General features: G+C 45.8%; 1 protein-coding gene across 15 annotated transcripts in view; it reads right to left on the reverse strand.

The window, feature by feature from the left end:
• The window catches only part of Tenm4 (teneurin transmembrane protein 4), a 2824428-nt gene that overhangs the window by 708549 nt on the left and 2099489 nt on the right, over nt 1-16390 (reverse strand). Inside the window, exon 1 of one of the 15 annotated variants that reach the window (XM_040285001.2) lies at nt 13782-14191. The exons of 12 other annotated variants lie outside the window; for them this stretch is intronic. The gene's annotated coding sequence lies outside the window, so the exon portion shown is untranslated. Of the gene's footprint in view, nt 1-11366; nt 11474-12175; nt 12506-13781; nt 14192-16390 lie in introns of those variants that run through there. 2 more of the 15 variants (XM_040285002.2, XM_078046758.1) reach the window with 2 other exon arrangements.

Below are 16390 nucleotides of genomic sequence, written 5' to 3' on the forward strand. Positions count from 1 at the left end.
GAAATTTCAAATAAAGAAAGAGGGTTGTAGAAAATAAATAGACAAACACCTGAAAATGTGGATCTCAGCAATATTTACAGCAGTGGAAAATTGGAAACAACAGCAGGAAATTGGTTAAAAAAATGGTATATCCTTATGATGGAATACTACATAGCTACTGAATGTCATGTCAGAGAGAAACTTAATGGCCTGGGGAAATGGTCATCGTATGTGGTATGTGTTAAAGTTACAAACCAACGTGCACAATTTGCTTTAGATGGTGGTGGGAGGGAACAGACAAAGAGGAGGAAGAGGAATCTATACAGAAACAATACTGAAAAACAAAATTTTGAAAGGAATTATCTCCACATGGCAGGATTTGGAGTTTTTCTCACATATTTCCTGGGATACCTTAGATTTTCCAAATTTTCTATTGTTTTACATGCATTATTGTTATAATCAGAAAAATGATACCAAATAAACACATGATAAATATTTTAAAATTTTCAAACTAATATTTCTCTGAAGGAAAAAAAAAAACAAAAAATGACAACCTACTACAAGATACATCATGAGGTTTCATTCATTTAAGGAATCAAAAGAAGCTTGGTGAGCATAGCCTAATACACAGAGCTAGAATAGTTCCATGATTTGATGGTAATGGCCACTATTTACTATGTCTACTGTCACACTACAGCTGCTGCCACTGAGGCCACAATACTGACAGCCAGATGCATACACCTGACAGACTTCATTCACTGTATGACAGTTCACATCTGGTACTCCTGGACTTGTGGAGATGAGCAGGAGAAAGCAAAAGCAGGAAGGAAGACAAGGTTTCAGAATCCTTCCAAGCAAAAGGAGGCCTGGGATCATCATCATCAGCATCTCCTGGGAACTTATTAGAAGTGCAGACTCTCAGGGCCGCCCTCCCACCCACTTCACCTGAACCAGCATTTTAACAAGTCCACAGGTGTGCACTAAGATTTTTTTCTGTTTTACTTTTTTTCCCTTTTTGGGGACAGGGTGTTTCTATGTTTCCCACGCTGGCCTAGAACTCCTGGGCTTAAATGATAGCCATGCCTCAGCCTCCTGAGTAGCAGGGTGTATGCCACCACTAGAGTTTTAAAAGCCTGCATACTACAACTCAGTTTCCCAGTTTGAGGTGGACTTTGAGATAATCTCAAGAACAAGTTTCCAACTGAATAGAAAGACTTTTCAACCAAATATTCATTATCTAAAACATGTAAATTCACCTGGTGTAAAGCCTCCAGGCCCTTGGGCAATGTCAAGTCTCTGGCACTGACCTTGTGATAGCATTTGATGAATGCTGTCAGAAGCAGGCATTCTCTCTTCTACCTGGGGAATCCTGAGACCTCACTGGCTGTGTGGAAATGGTTAATAGGGCACAGCCCAGCAGTGAACAGGAAAGGAGCAAAAGTAGGCCAAAGGACTGCCCCTATAGCTCCAGGCAAGGGCCAGGCCTTTTCCAGCACTTGCAGCTGTGTTGGAGTGAGCAGAGGGTAGGGGAGAAAGAGCACTGCTCTTCTGACTGAGATGCCCCAGTTTGCCAGAAAGGGGGCAGAGGACAGGAATGAAGCCTTGATTACTATATCCGTAATCCCATGGATCAAACAAATCAGGTCGCTCACCTCATCCATAAATTGCTCAACATGAGATCCCTTTATGCTTCTTTGCAAAAGGGAAGGAACTAAGCTTTAATAAGGATCCACGCTATCTATGCACATTCTTCCACTCTTGCTGCACCTTAGAATCACCTGGATAGCTTTATCCAGTTTTGATGTCTCAGACTCTTCCCTGCAAGACAGTGGTAGAGCACTGGGGCAGGGCCAGGGTTGGTCTTTGGTTAGAGCTCCCTAGGTGATTCAATGCACAGCCAGGGCTGGGAGTCTGGCCTGGCACTATACTCAAACTCTAAACCTAGCACACAACAACAGCAGCTCAAAAAGGTAGGTAGAGATTCATTGTCCTCTTATTTATTTAGGTACTAGGGATTGAACCTTGAGGTACTCTACCACTGAGCTACACCCCCAGATGTTTTTAATTTTTTATTTAAAGACAGGTTCTCATTAAATTGCCAACGATGGCCTCAAATTTGTGATTCTCCTGCCTTGGCCTCCGGAAGTGGCTGGAATTACAGGCATATACTGCTGCGCTATTATTCTCATTTTTAGATAATCAAGCTGGTACATGGTGACAAAGAAACAGCTAACCCTGAAGCCAGGATCTGCTGGCCTCAGTCTAGAGCCCTTTGTTTTCCCACTTCTACATGCACCTCATTCTCAGCAGGCAGGGATGCCAGAGTCCACTTGGAGGCAGGCCTGCAAAACCCTGGAAGAGGACCCTCCAGACCCTCCCATCCTTGCCCTTCCCTTGCCCCCCACCTATGACCACCACAGAACTGCACTGACAGGCTCTGTAGGCAAGAGCCAGAGGACCAGGTGCTGAGAAGGTGCGATAACAGGAAAAATGGCAATACTAAGAGCCACCATTCACACAAGGGACACTGACCAATAGGCACTATGCAAGTTGCTTCACAAATCTCCCTGAGGTAGAAACTTCTGCTCTTTCCATTTTGTAACTGGAAAAAAAATGAATAATAATAAAAGCTGGAAACTTAGAGAAACTAAGAAACTTGCTTGAATGCAAACAGCTACCAGGTATCCAAGCAGAGAATGCAACCTAAAATATATTGGTATTTTTTTTACTGTCTTACATGGCCCTAGAAAGCACTTAAGTGCAATACACGAGAGAACCATTAGCAGTTAGAGAAAAAGGAACCCATGACTTAGCTGTACCTCAATAAATTACTTTTATTTTATTTTTAGTTAGTTCGTTTATTACAGTGCTGAGGATCAAGTACTGAGCCTAGCATACTCTAGTTAAGTTCTCTATCACTGAGCTATGCCCCCCCATCAATAAATTACCCTTAAAGCTCTGGAAATAATGTTAACTTAGCAATAATAAGAACTCATCAAACTGTCACAAACTTTCTTTCAGGATAATCCTATAAATAACTCTGCCAGTCTCTCCTTATTATCCCCATTGTATGGATATGGAAACTAAGGCACAGAGATATCAAGCAACTTGCTCAATCAAGATCTCACACAGAACAAAAGTATCATAACTGGGTGACACCAAATTCAGAACCTCTTCGAGGAGAAAGGCTTGGCAGATCTTTCGAAGTGGCAGGAAGTGAGCAGGACCCCAGTGTTGGAGATTCTTCCTGGAACATGGCTCTAGGCTGAGCTTCACAGCCACTGTCACTTAGCAGCTCAGGGCTCTTTTTTAGTTCATCCTGTTTTTGTTTAAATCATTTATTCTACAAAAAGGGACATCTGTTTTACTTATTGCTTGAGAAGGAGGAACAGCAAGGCTGGGAAACTTTGAGGGGTTGACACAATATTTTGATGAAGTGCATCCCTGGGAAACAGATAAACAAAATGCAATGGCTCCGATGCAAGAGGCTTCCACTAGGTAAAAAAGACAGCTCAAGACCAGAGTTAGAGGGACATCAGAGCAGGGACCATATCATAGAACCACATGATGCCCGCATACCATTCTCTGGAAAGTGGGGATGCCTCCAATCTCCAGAGACTCAGGGGCATTAAATGAGTAAATGGCATCACACGCCAATCCCTGAAGTCATTCGCATCTTTATTCACCTGTGTGCACAAGATGTTCTATTGAAGTTAACACTGAAACCTCACTGCCATGAGATGTGAAATAGATTCTGTTGCTTTCTCTATTTATAGATGAGGTCATGGAAGCCCAGAAAGACTTCTCAAAATGCCAAGGCAAGGAAGTGATGTCTCAGGGTCTGAACCTGATGTTCTTCTCAACACCCTATGCTGTTTGACCAGAATCAATCTCAGACACCCGCAGAAAATGTATTTAAATAGCCACAAAGAGGAACTAAAATTGGATATTAGGAAGAACCCCTGACCTTGAATGAATAAGCCAGTAATTCCTAGAAGAAAAATTAGGAACACCTAGGAGTCTTTTTTACCTTATAATCAAAGAAGCACAGACATCAATGGGGTGTATCATTCAATTAAAAAAAAAAAAGCTAAAGCCAATACAAAATAAACTTCAAAACTTTAAGAAAAAAGTCAAACAATCTTTCAAAGAGTGATTATTACTTTACAGGTAACATCAAATATATTCTATTACTTAACAGGTTACTACTCTTAATATTTATCTATTTCTTTTTAGTATTGGTTCAACAAATATTTACATTAATTTTTTTTTGTTTTAATCACAAAGCATTTGGTAAATACATTTTATTGTAGCATTTTTCCAAGTTGCAAATCATATTTTCAAAAACAATACTTAATCTTTGTATAATACCCCAACAGTCTGACTTTTCTGTACCATATTTATCCAAATTGCTTATCGTTTTTCCCCCCTCTAATAATAAATGACACTGCAATGAACACTTTTATTCTTAAAACTTTTCTGCCCATCTCTGATTATTTTCTTTGGCTAGATTCCTGGAATTGGAATACTGGACTAAAGAGAATGAATGTTTCTTAGACTACTGACAGTTACTGCCAAATTGTCTTCCTAAAAGGGTATATTATTACATTTCCACCCGATACAAAGGAGAGCACCGGTCTCCCAGAACCCTCTCCAGGATCCAACATTGTCTTAAAAATAATTTTGGCTAATAAGAGAAGTGACAAATAGTAGCATAAATTTGCGAAGAAGCATGGAGTGTTTAAATAATCTACCTCTAGTCATGCAATGCATTTGTGACATGCCTAGAATATGAGTTTGTCCTTCATCTCCCAAAGCTAGGTCTTTAACCACTGCCCCAAAGTATTTGCCACAACTTGGGTTACTTAGTGGCTGCCCTTGTGGCAGCCATTGTTTTAGGAAATTTTACAAGGGCAAGAATGTTTATGTTATGCTTTGATTATCCCAGACATCAAGACCAATCTTGCCCCATGAGAACTTTCTGCAACAATAAAAATGTTTTATAACTGCAATGTCCAATATAGCAGCCACCAAGCACTTGTGTCTCTTGAGCACTTGAAGTCTGGCTAGCGCAACTGAGGAAATGAATTTTATTTATTTTTAATCAAATTTTATTTAAAATGTGACCAACTACCATATTGCATAGCACAGCCCTACACTATCTAGTGCATTGCAATAAATATTTATTAAGTGAAGAATATGTATAGTCTTCTAATTCTACCTACCTCTTATACTCATGTCAAGTCAAGAGTTGATCTCTTCCTCCCTCGGTGTGTCCATTTGTACTCTCAAATGGAGAGTTAATGCTATTTATCAGTCTTGTGAGGTGATATGAAGATCAGCTAATTAATGTTTGCAAAGAGCTGCATTACTGACTGATTCTCAGAATAATTGCACCTTAATAAAACATTTAAACAACCAGTTCTCATCCAGGGGCCAAAGAAGGGCTGGGTTTATTTAGTAAAATGTTCATTTCTCTGACTCATTCTGAACTGGATCCTTTCACTGTGGACCTCATCAAAATAAACAAACAAACAAACAAACTTTCATCTGAAAGCTTCCACCAATCAGAAGATACAGAAATCTACCTTCACAATGGTTTTTGATGTCACAGTTTGATGAGTAAATTAATAATACAAACAAGATTGGGGAGGGTGGGTATTTAACCAACTTGAACAAATTGCTTTTAAGCTCTTAAGCACTTTAATTGCTTGCATGATAATGATGCAAATTTTTAAATGTCTTGATCCGCTCCCAAAGTAGGCCCAGAAAAAAGGAGAAACACTTTTCTTCTAAAGAGAAACACTTTGCTAAGCACTCTGTTTTAATTACATGACATTCTACAAAATTACAAAGTTGCCATTCCAGGAAGAAGAAGGGTTTGGTAATCAGAGCCCTATGATCAGATGTTAGTCCTAGGCATGTGACTTTGGGCAAATGGCTTTGCCTTACTGAGCTTGTTTCTCATCTTAGAACACAGGACAATAGTAGCTGCCTGACAGAAGGCATTCACACTCTACTTCCTTTTGCTCTAGCCCCATTCTTCCACCTCCTCCACAACTACTGGACAAGGGGACTGCCTATATCCTCCCAGCTCTGACTATGGAAATGAAGATGCTAATTCTCAAAATCCAAAAAAGATAAATGGATACATGCCTTTGTAGTGCCATTCTATAAATATGGACAACTCCTGGATGTCAGAGAGTCATTACTGTTACTTTGCGAAATAACCTCAGGACCACAAGCAGCTTGAAACTTTGTTAACCCAAGTGTAACAGACAGTGGACCAGAAGCCTGGCATCACCAGGAGCTAGTGAGAAATGCAGATTCTTTGGTACCCACAGACCCACTAAATCAGAATTTGCCTCTTAACAAGATTCTCCGGCAAGGTATATGTATGTTAAAATTTGAGAATTATCAGTTTATAAAATGTCAAATCCACCCTCCTCACCCAACCCAATTTTATAGAGAGGAAGGCTGACTCTAGGAATTGGCATGGTTTACCCAAAGTCATAAATATACCAGCAGCAACCCTTTGGCTTGACTTTCAAAGGATTCAAGACCAAAATTTCAGAAGTCAACAGTTATTCCACATCCAGCAAATGGACTTTTTCAGAGAAAAAATTTCTTAAAACCTAATTTATCGAGGACTTTAATGATTAAACCCCATTGGCTGTAGAGACAGTACTCCCATCTCACACAGTCAATGTAGAACACAAAGCAGGGGAGGGGGTATGGAATGCGGGTGCTGGCCACTGCTCCTGAGATCCTGCTTCACTTATGGCCTGTTTTCACCTGCTTTCCACATGAAAGAAAAGCCTGATTTGATGTTCAGAACACGACAAAAGACAGAAACATTCCCTTGCCTGCCCTAGTGAAACTGGAGTGGTTTAAGTATCAAAGGCAGCATCTAAACCTCATCTGAAGTCAGAGTCAGCAACCAGCAGAGCAGGCATCCTCTATGGTGACATGCTATCCAACAACCCTGAGGTGACCTCTTTACCTGATCTAAAGGAACTCCTGATGTCTCTTGCTGAGCATGGGGACACCTTGGAAATGAGAGGACCAGACTTCCCCCATTAGCTCCATGGAATTCTTTGTCAGATGACAAGTCATCTAATCACAGGGCACAAATCTTTTCTAGGTCAGAGAAATCCAACATATGAAGGAGGAAGACTGAAAAATGTACCCTCTGATAGAAGTGGATCAATGCAAAGAGGGGCACCCAACTACTTAAGCTTTTGAAACAGCAAGTAGGCATGTTGACTCTGATTTATTTACTGTGTCCTGGGACATGAAGTGACTCAGTTAGGTTGAGTTTTCCAGGGGCAATGCTGTGTAGCACATGGGGATAAACTTGCTGGGAGACTGTCTCCTTTGTAAGATCTCCAGGGCCAGCCTGAGGCCCCTGATCCAAAAGAAAGGGAAAAGGGTGGGGAAGGGGAATCCACCCCCTCAGCAAAAGCTGGAAGACACACACACTTCTCTAAGGAACTATTTGTCATTTATCATGGAGCCAGCCCCACCTACAAGACTGAGGAACATATTTACATATTTCAACTCCACTGCTGGCTGAAGATCTACAGAAAGCGATGATTCCAAGACAGTCAAGGAAGAAAAATGTTCTTGGAAAAAGGATTTGCCTCTCTGGTCAGCAGAACAGCTCAAAGTTATGCAAATCCTATGCTGAAGACATACTTGGCGCCCCTACTTTTCTCTACTATCTCATCTCCCAAGCCTATAAAGTTGCAAAGTAAACCATCAAATTCTGGTTTAAAAGATGAAGAAAACACAGTTTACCTTAATGCTTTTCATGTGTGACAAAAGCCATGGTATGGTATAAGCCTTTGACTCTGTGACCGTACTCTCTAGGAATTTGACTTAAGGAAATACTAACATTGCACAGAGCATACAAGGGTAATTTCTACAGTTTTGTTAAAAATTAAAAAATAAATAAGCCAAACAATTTGAACTGCTTAAACAAAGTATGTTACATTAAAACATGGAGACTCTAGTTAGCCATTAAAAATGTTGTTATAGCTGGGTGTGGTGGCACATGCCTGTAATCCTAGTGGTTTTGGAGGCTGAGGCAGGAGGATTGCAAGTTCAAAGTCAGCCATAGCAACTTAGCAACTCAGTAGACCCTGTCTCTAAATAAAACACATAAAAGGGCTGGGGATGTGGCTCAGTAGTTAAGTACCCCTGGGTTCAACCCCAGTACAATAAATAAATAAATAAATAATGCTGCCACAGCCAAGAAAGTTATAACATGGATAGATCTGAATGTTTTATCATTAAATCAAAATTAGCGTTCAAACTATTTTAACTATGACCTCCATTTCTCTACATTCATAAATAAAAGTCCCAAGATACAATCTAAAATATAGTGAAATTATTTTGTTTTTGCTCTTCTTTATATTTTCTGAATTGCTATAATGAACACATATTATTTAGGCAATCAGAATAAATATGAAAGTTAGGGGAAAAGCTGAGACAAAGTACCAAACACATAAACCATACAGGACTAAGCAAATATATATTTACATTGTTTCTTTAGACAAGATGCTTATGGAGAATTGTTCTTTTGGCTCCCTGGGATCTGGGGCATGTTACTTTTCATGTTGGCTCCCACAGATGTATGTGAGCACAAAGCAAAGATGGAGTCATTCAGTTTTCAGTTACAATAAGTAAGGCTGATGGACGTGTAAGAAAGCAGGTAAAAATTGACCCTTTAGATCTAAAATCAACATTGATTTACCCTGGTAGACTCTTGGAATCAAATCCACAAGGAGGTGATTTAAATCCATTCTTCTTTTATTTCACATGTTAGAGTTAGGGATATAAGAGAACTTGGTGGGACTGGAGCAACCAAAAGCTTATTAGGACCCATGCAGAGAAACTGTTAGAACAGGATAGATGGCTGAGCACTCCATCGAGGATCTGTACCATTGTGAACTTATCTAATCTCATTTGTTTTCAACCTCCATCACAGTTAAAAAGTGAATTGGCATCCTAAATTGAGTTCCTTGTTTGTGTTGTCCAATAATCTCTATCTTAAATTCCTAATCCCCTCTTTCCCATAATTTTAACTTTTGATTTGGAAATATGGGTTATGTAACATGCCAGTCTGCACAAGGGTATAATTTCATCAGAAAAGGGACCCAATGAAACATAAATTCTAACAAAACTGGAAATGACTTTTCTAAGAAAAGAGAAGATATTTTTGTTTTAAGCATTTGAAGCTAGTTTTAAATAGACTTTGCATGCAATGTTGCTGGTTCTTCTGGGGCTGATGATTTCCCTGTTGAACCTTACCCAACAAATGCACAATGATGGAAAAGGAATGACCATCTTCAAAGGGCCAGAGAATGCCAGAGGTTTTATGGATATTAATGCTTTCAGTGTTGTAAACTTAGATAATATTGTCCCATTTTATAGGGCAGAGAACTGAGGCTCCAAAAATAACTTGCCTATGGCCAAATATATTATACCAAAAATACCAAACAGAATCATATATGAAAGCCAATCAGATTCTATTGAAGGAGAGTCCTTGGAAACCAAAACTGTTCACTACCACAACATCCACCCTACTACTGGAACATCTGCTGGACAGAGAGCTCACTACCCCACATTCAAGATTATTTCAGCCGGGCACGGTGGCGCAAAGCCTGTAATTCCAGCGCTCAGGAGGTTGAGGCAGGAGAATCTAAGTTCAAAGCCCACCTCAGCAAAAGCGAGGTGCTAAGCAACTCAGTGAGACCCTGTCTGTAAATAAAATACAAAGTAGGACTGGGGATGTGGCTCAGTGGTAGACTGCCCTTGAGTTAAATTCCTGGTAGAAAAATAATAATAATAATAATTCACTGTAGAACTGTCCTCCTGCAGTTCCTGTTGCTACTGAGCACTAGTTCTGACCCTAGGGCAAACGCTGACTCTTCCTCTCTTCCTCTGCCCCCACATAGGAGGTTTATAGGCTTACTGCCTTATTCTATTCTACCACACACCCAAAAAGAAGCTTTGGTAAGAATAGGATTTTGGCAGCAGAATCTAAGAACTCTCTCTAGAAAATAGAACCTCTCCATCTTCCTTGCTAACCCAGGAAGATGGAGACTTCACAGGCCACCATGCATGCCGCCCCTACTCACTTAAGGACACTAGCTGGAAACAAAAACTTCCCGGAAGTAGCCCCCTAAAGCCACAAGAATATCTACGTCCTAAGTCCTGTCGGAACAACCCGGGGACATTCAGGTTCCCGAACCTTCACAAGGACCTACTACTGCAGGCAAGGCACTGCTGAGAGCAGGCAGGGGGGTTCAGTAAGCTCAGACTGGTCCAACCCCACTAGGTGGAAGGGTGGCCGGTCATCACCCTCACCAGAGAACAAATTCTTTCTCATTCTCACCATTCCCTTACAGAATCTAGAAATAAGGGAATTCCGTTTTCATGCTGTCTGGTTTCTCCACAAACCTCCCCTCCCCAACACACACACACACACACACACACACACACACACACACACACACAGGGGGCGGAGGGGGGATGCAGGACTTGCTCCCATTGCCACCACCTGTGAAAACAGCCTTCGTAAGTTTGGCAAGGAGAGCTCCGCGGGAAAGCCGAGCGGGAGGACGCCTGGAGCACACCTGGGGTCTGGAAGAAGGGGCCCCGGCGGCCGAGGGGAGGGAAGCACTGCGGGGTCCCAGCCCTGCTGGGCTCAGGGCTGGAACGTGGCTGGGAACGTGGCGGTCTCCGCTCGGGTTTTGTGCCCAGGCCCCGCCCACTCGTCAGCCCCGCCGGCGCGGACCTCAGCTCAGGCCACCGAGGAGCCCAAGGCCCGGGACGCCGGTCCGACGCTGGCAGATAACGCGAAGGGGCCAAGGCCAACCCCGGAAGCCCCGGAGACTGCCAGAAGCTGGGGACGAGGGCCACGTGGGGCCACCGCCAGAGCTGGAGGGGGGGGGGATCAGCCGCGGTGGGAAACAGGTTGCCGCCGAACCCATCCCCACCCCCCACCCCGGTCCTCCCCACCGCGTCCCGATTCCCGCCCTGCCCGGGGAGCGAACCCGGCCACCTCCTGGGCTTCCTCCTCCTGGCGGGACCCAGCGTCCGGGCCAGAGTCCCTCTGGCAGCCCGGGTAAAGGCGCCTTCAGCAAGGTCAAGGCGCGGCCGGCCGGCACCTGGGGATTTTTTCCAACCGAGCACGGGCTTTGCAATCGCATTGTTAAGGATCATGGCAGCGGCAGGAAATCTGAACGGCCCCACAGGTCTGCGCGAGGGAGGATTTATTTTACAGCGCCGAACACACTCAGTCAGACCCGGGGTCTCAGGGGGAGGGGACACGGGGTTTCAGGACACTGGAATGTGGCAAAAAACAAAACACTTCCTACCCTTGCACACCATCAATTCTGACCTCGCGGAGGGAGTTCAGGGCCACTGAGTCCCAGACTTCAGTTCCGGAGGGCTCTGTCAGAGCTTGGGGTGACTTATCCCTCTACAGGCGAAAAACAAGATTTAAAAACACTCCACTACTGTGGTTTCTCTATCACAGCCCGTCAACGTGCTACAAGGCTGCAGCGGCGAAAGAAGGCAGAGAGATGGAGAAAACAAACGCAGCAGAAGCAAAACTGCGGTCCGCGAAGGGAGAGACAGGGAACAGAAGCCATACCCGCGTTCATCCCCATTCCATCCCCATTGGAACCGGGCAAGCCCAGGAAAAGGCACGTAATGGTAGCCGCCCCCGGTAAAGGCCAGCAATCTACTTGCTAACCCCTCAACCCTCGTGAAACTGGTCTGGAATGTATCGGATCCCTGAGCATCTCCAAAAGGGACAGGCATTGCGGGCAGGTTTCTAGACACGTGAAGGGCGCTGGGTGTAAAGATCGGGAGGGGCACCAGGAGAAGCTAAGAAGAGAGTCTTTGGAGCTCCCCAGAGCACATTTTCCTAAAACGCTGTTCCCTGGAAGGCCTTCCAACACCCCCAGGGGAGACTCTAGGCTCTTAGAACTCAAAGAAACCCGAGTTCTGACCGGCTCTTCTCAGATCAACCCTGAATCCCCACCCACCCAGTCCCTGGCTCAGTAACTGAATCTTTGGGGACAGCAATATCAGCACCCAACACCCATCGCAGAAGTAGGCGCTGGGGTACAAGACGTCCCCCGCTCTCCACTCCCGAAGTGGAAGCGCCCCGGGTACTTACATTCCCCAAGCAGGAAAACTTTCAGGCTTGTCTTTCAAGAACCGGGTGCTCGCATCACAGTTCTGGGGTATCACTGAGGCAGCTTATATAATTGCCCGCGATGCCGTTCGGCAGCTGTCCCTCCGGTGCGCGACCGCTTGGCTCAGCACATGGGCACCCTCTGGCCCTAGAGCTCGGGATCGTGAGCGTGCCCCACCGGCGCCTTCTACAAAGCAGCAGAGTGATCTCCTGGGCTAGTCCAACGCCAAGTGTGCGCGTAGGTTCCGGCAAAACCCCGGCTGCCTCCCTGCTCCCCTTTCGCTGCGTTGGTGGCTTACGGTTAACTGCATCTCTACAAACCTTCTCGCCAGGGCTTGGGGGTGGGGTGGGAGGGAAATAGGGACTGAGTGGGTGATTGGTGCAGTTCTGATAAGGGCTCCGCACCCAGCTGAGCAGTTATACTCCTGTCCACATGGACTAGGCTGCAGAAATCACCTTAACGTCTCACCGAGGAAGGTGAGCCAATTTCCAAAGTTAGAGACCACGCAGTTGAATTTCCAGTACTTTCCAACCTCGCCTAGGCGGGGGCAGGGCAGAGAAAAGGCGGGCAGTGGCCAGCAAAGCCCACCGTACTGACCCGCCAAGGACTCACTACTTGAACCACCCTTCCACCCTTCGCCCAAATAGTTGGCTGTGTATTCCTCGGCTGCACACACACACACACGCATACACACACACACACACACACACACACACACACACACACACACACTCCGAGCCACCACCTTCCCGTCTGCTCCTCCAGGGTAAAGATTGCAGTTTTATATAGCAAGGAAAATGACTAAGGAGCCTGGTGATCACATTTCAACACAGAGCACCTTTCCCGAAACTGGAGGTGCAAGCAGTTTCACACACTCACAGCCGGGAGCTCCACAGAGGTCCACCCGGCGGCTATAGCTTCAACTTGCTCCTAGGCGAACGTGAACAGCACTGCCTGGCTGCCAGGGAGACCAGGCAAGGATAGGCGACGCGTGGATTGCAGAAGGTGCGGGGCTAGGGTCGCGTCTCTAGGCTCTCGTCTCCAACTGCAGCGCACAAGGGGCCGCGGCAGCCAGCGCTCGCCCCGCAGGGTAGGCTGCAGTCCTGGAGCCCGGCGCCGCCTCGCGGGCTCCTCCAGCGCCCGCCGGGAGTCTGAGGCGGGCGGGTCTGCAGAGGGGCTGCGGGCCACTGGGCCGTGGTTTGGCGGGGAAGGAGAACCGGGCGCGGCAGACAAACCTAGGGCGCGCCGCCTCCTTTCCACCCGCGTCCAAAGTCCCAGGCCCGCGCCCACATCTCTGCTGTTTCCCAACCCTTCCTCTCAGGCTCCAGTCCGCGGCAGGCTCCGAGGGCTGCGGCGGCGGCGGCGGCTCCGGGCTCCAGACTGTCTTGCCTTGCCGGCAACCCGCGTCCTAGCCTCCCTCCCTCCTCCCACCCCCGGTGAGGGCCAGGATAGCGAGCAAGCGTCTCCGGGAGCCCTCGGCAGCCGCGGAGCTACCCGGTCCTGCGAGCGCAGAGGGGCCACAGAGCTGGCGAGGCGCCGCCGCGGTCCCTAAGGCGCTTTTCCGTAGAGCGGATCACGCCGCCTTACCGTGGCTGCAGGCTGCCACCGCCGGGGAAGCGGGGAGGAGGGCGGCAGGGAGGCAAGGCGCCGCACTGGTGGCTCCTCTACCTCTCGGCGGCGCGGCTCCTCGGCTCCGCGAGCCGGAGCGGGGCGCCCAAGAAGGACAGGTCCCGGCTCTGCGCTCAGCTCCAGCGAGACCAACAATAGCTCCCGCGGGGAGCGGAGCCCTAGCGAGCCTCCAGCCGCGCGCACACGCCCGGCTCCCGCTCCCGGCCGCTCCCGGCCGGCGTCCCTGCCAGCACTGCTGCCCCACATGAAACAGCTGCAATCCCGAGGCTTCTGGGGGGTTGGGGCGGGTGTGTGCGCGCGCGTGTGTGTGTGAGTGTGTGTGAGTGTGTGTGTTTAATAGCTTCCCTCCTCTTCTTCCCCTCCCTGCCTGCTCGCCTGCCTGCCTCCGTTCCCCACCCTCGCTCTCTTACACACAGAGAGGGCGAGCGACACACACACACACACACACACACACACGCACACGCACACGCACATGCAGGTTACATGAATGGGAGGCGGGAGCCAATCCTAGGAGGCCCGGCGAGCCACCGCGCACAGGCGTTTGGAGCAGGGCTGCACCACAGCGCCGGGGGGCGCCACGCAGGCGCTGAGCATCTCTCACCAGTCCACCCGCCTGCCTCTCCACTCACCCCAGTCTCTCTGTTGTCTCCAATATATTTCCCTCTCCTTTCCGTGGTCTCCGCTTTCTCCATCTCTCTTCACTCCTTTTAATCTCATTTTCTTTCTCGAATTCTCCGAGCTCTCTCAGCTCGGTATCTTTCTTTGTGTCCTCTTTTACCTTCCTTGCTTTCTTCCTAGCCCCCCTTCTAAAACTTTCTCCTCCCTTGTCCAGCCTTTTCTCTGTTTCTTCTCCTCTTGGCTTTGGTTCTTTCCCCTCTCTTTTACTTCCTTCTCTTTTTCCTTGTCTCTTGGTAGTGTTGTCGGTCTCCTCTAGGTTCCCCAAGTCTGTTTGGGGCCCTTAGCCTCTTCCTTACCTATCCTCTGGATGTTAATCCACATCCCCAACACTTTTCCAGGGATGGACTCTCAGTTGCTACTGCAGCATAGTCAGTTGTTTTTAAGAGCTGAGAACTTGAGTTCCTTCTTCAGGCATGTAAGATGCCCAAAGAAAGGCCCTTTTTCCTGGGACAATTTCCCCCCAAACCACGGTAATCAAACGGTATCACACTACAGAAGTGTGATAACAATCATTGAAAAAAAAAATAGCAGTGAATGTGGTCCAAGTGATTTCTTGGTCCAAATGCATGTCTGTATGATGATCACTAGCATATCACCAAGGGAAGGACATTTTTATATGATGAAATAGGCAACTTGGTGTAGTGGCAACTTACAAAGGTTTTAGAGGGAGTCCAGAAGAATTCCCACCCCAAGCTTACTGTATGCTCACTGTAGGACTCAGTGTATGCCATTTTACATCACCCAGCCTTAATTTTCTGAACTGTAAATCAGATTATACTTATCCCACTAATATGCTGAGGATTAAAAGATAAAATTATAAAAAGAAAACACTGGACATTAGGAGGTGTTCAATTAATAAGCACCTACATCTAGCTGGTCACAGATTACAAACTTGAGGTATTGGATAACCCTTTATTATCTCCTAATTGAAGTGGAAAGGCAGAGGTGGGGATAGGAATGTGTAAGAGGTTTCCTCAAACCCTGTTAAATCTTTACAATAAGTTAACACCAGTGACAAAGCCTCTGAAACTAAAATGTCAAGTCTGCCTTTGGACAGTATTTACCAACTCCATGTCCTTACTACATACATCAAAGCTGGGGACCATCTCTGATTAGCAGTCAGATTCAGTTCTTCAACAAATATTTGTTGACTACCTATTCTGTTGTAGGTATGTGATGAGTTCTGGACATTTTAGGAATGAGGAAAATGAATCCTGCCTTCTGAATTCACAGTGTCCTGGACTTGTCTCATGAATATATCAGGAGAAAAAGAGACATATAGAAGTGCCATTTGTTCAGTGGGCAGAATCTTAAAAAATGTGAGGTCCCTGGCAGGGAATATAATAAAGAAATCCTTAAGAGAAAATTTTGGAAACAACTTTTAGGCTATGCACTTCCTTTGACTTATGAGAAAACTAACACCCACAGGCTAATGTAGTGGGTGAGAGCATGATGAGAAACAAAATATTTACACAGTATTGAACTACCTCCTCACAAAATACTGTTCAATTCAAAGGGGAAAATAGTAGCTTCAGAGCAGAGAAATCTGGCAGATTCCACCCTAATGAAGAGATTAAGATCAGGAGCATCAGAATTTGACAAATAGACATTATGATGCACTGAGAAGGACATAATGTCACTTCTATGGCATCTAATCATCAAGACATATCAGACAGGCCTGAAGAGGACTATTCCACAAAATAATTAATGAATGCTACTTAAGAATATGTAAATTTCGAAAGACCATTCCAGAGCAGTTCAAGAGTTAACAGTTTAATTGTATGACAATAAATGGAACTCATGATCCTACATTGGATCATTAATGGGAAAACTGGCAAAATTTAAATAAGGTCTGTAGATGAGACAATAGTGTATATCTATGATAACTT

The sequence above is a fragment of the Ictidomys tridecemlineatus genome, chromosome 4 (assembly GCF_052094955.1).
Source record: "Ictidomys tridecemlineatus isolate mIctTri1 chromosome 4, mIctTri1.hap1, whole genome shotgun sequence".
Classification (NCBI taxonomy): domain Eukaryota; kingdom Metazoa; phylum Chordata; class Mammalia; order Rodentia; family Sciuridae; genus Ictidomys; species Ictidomys tridecemlineatus.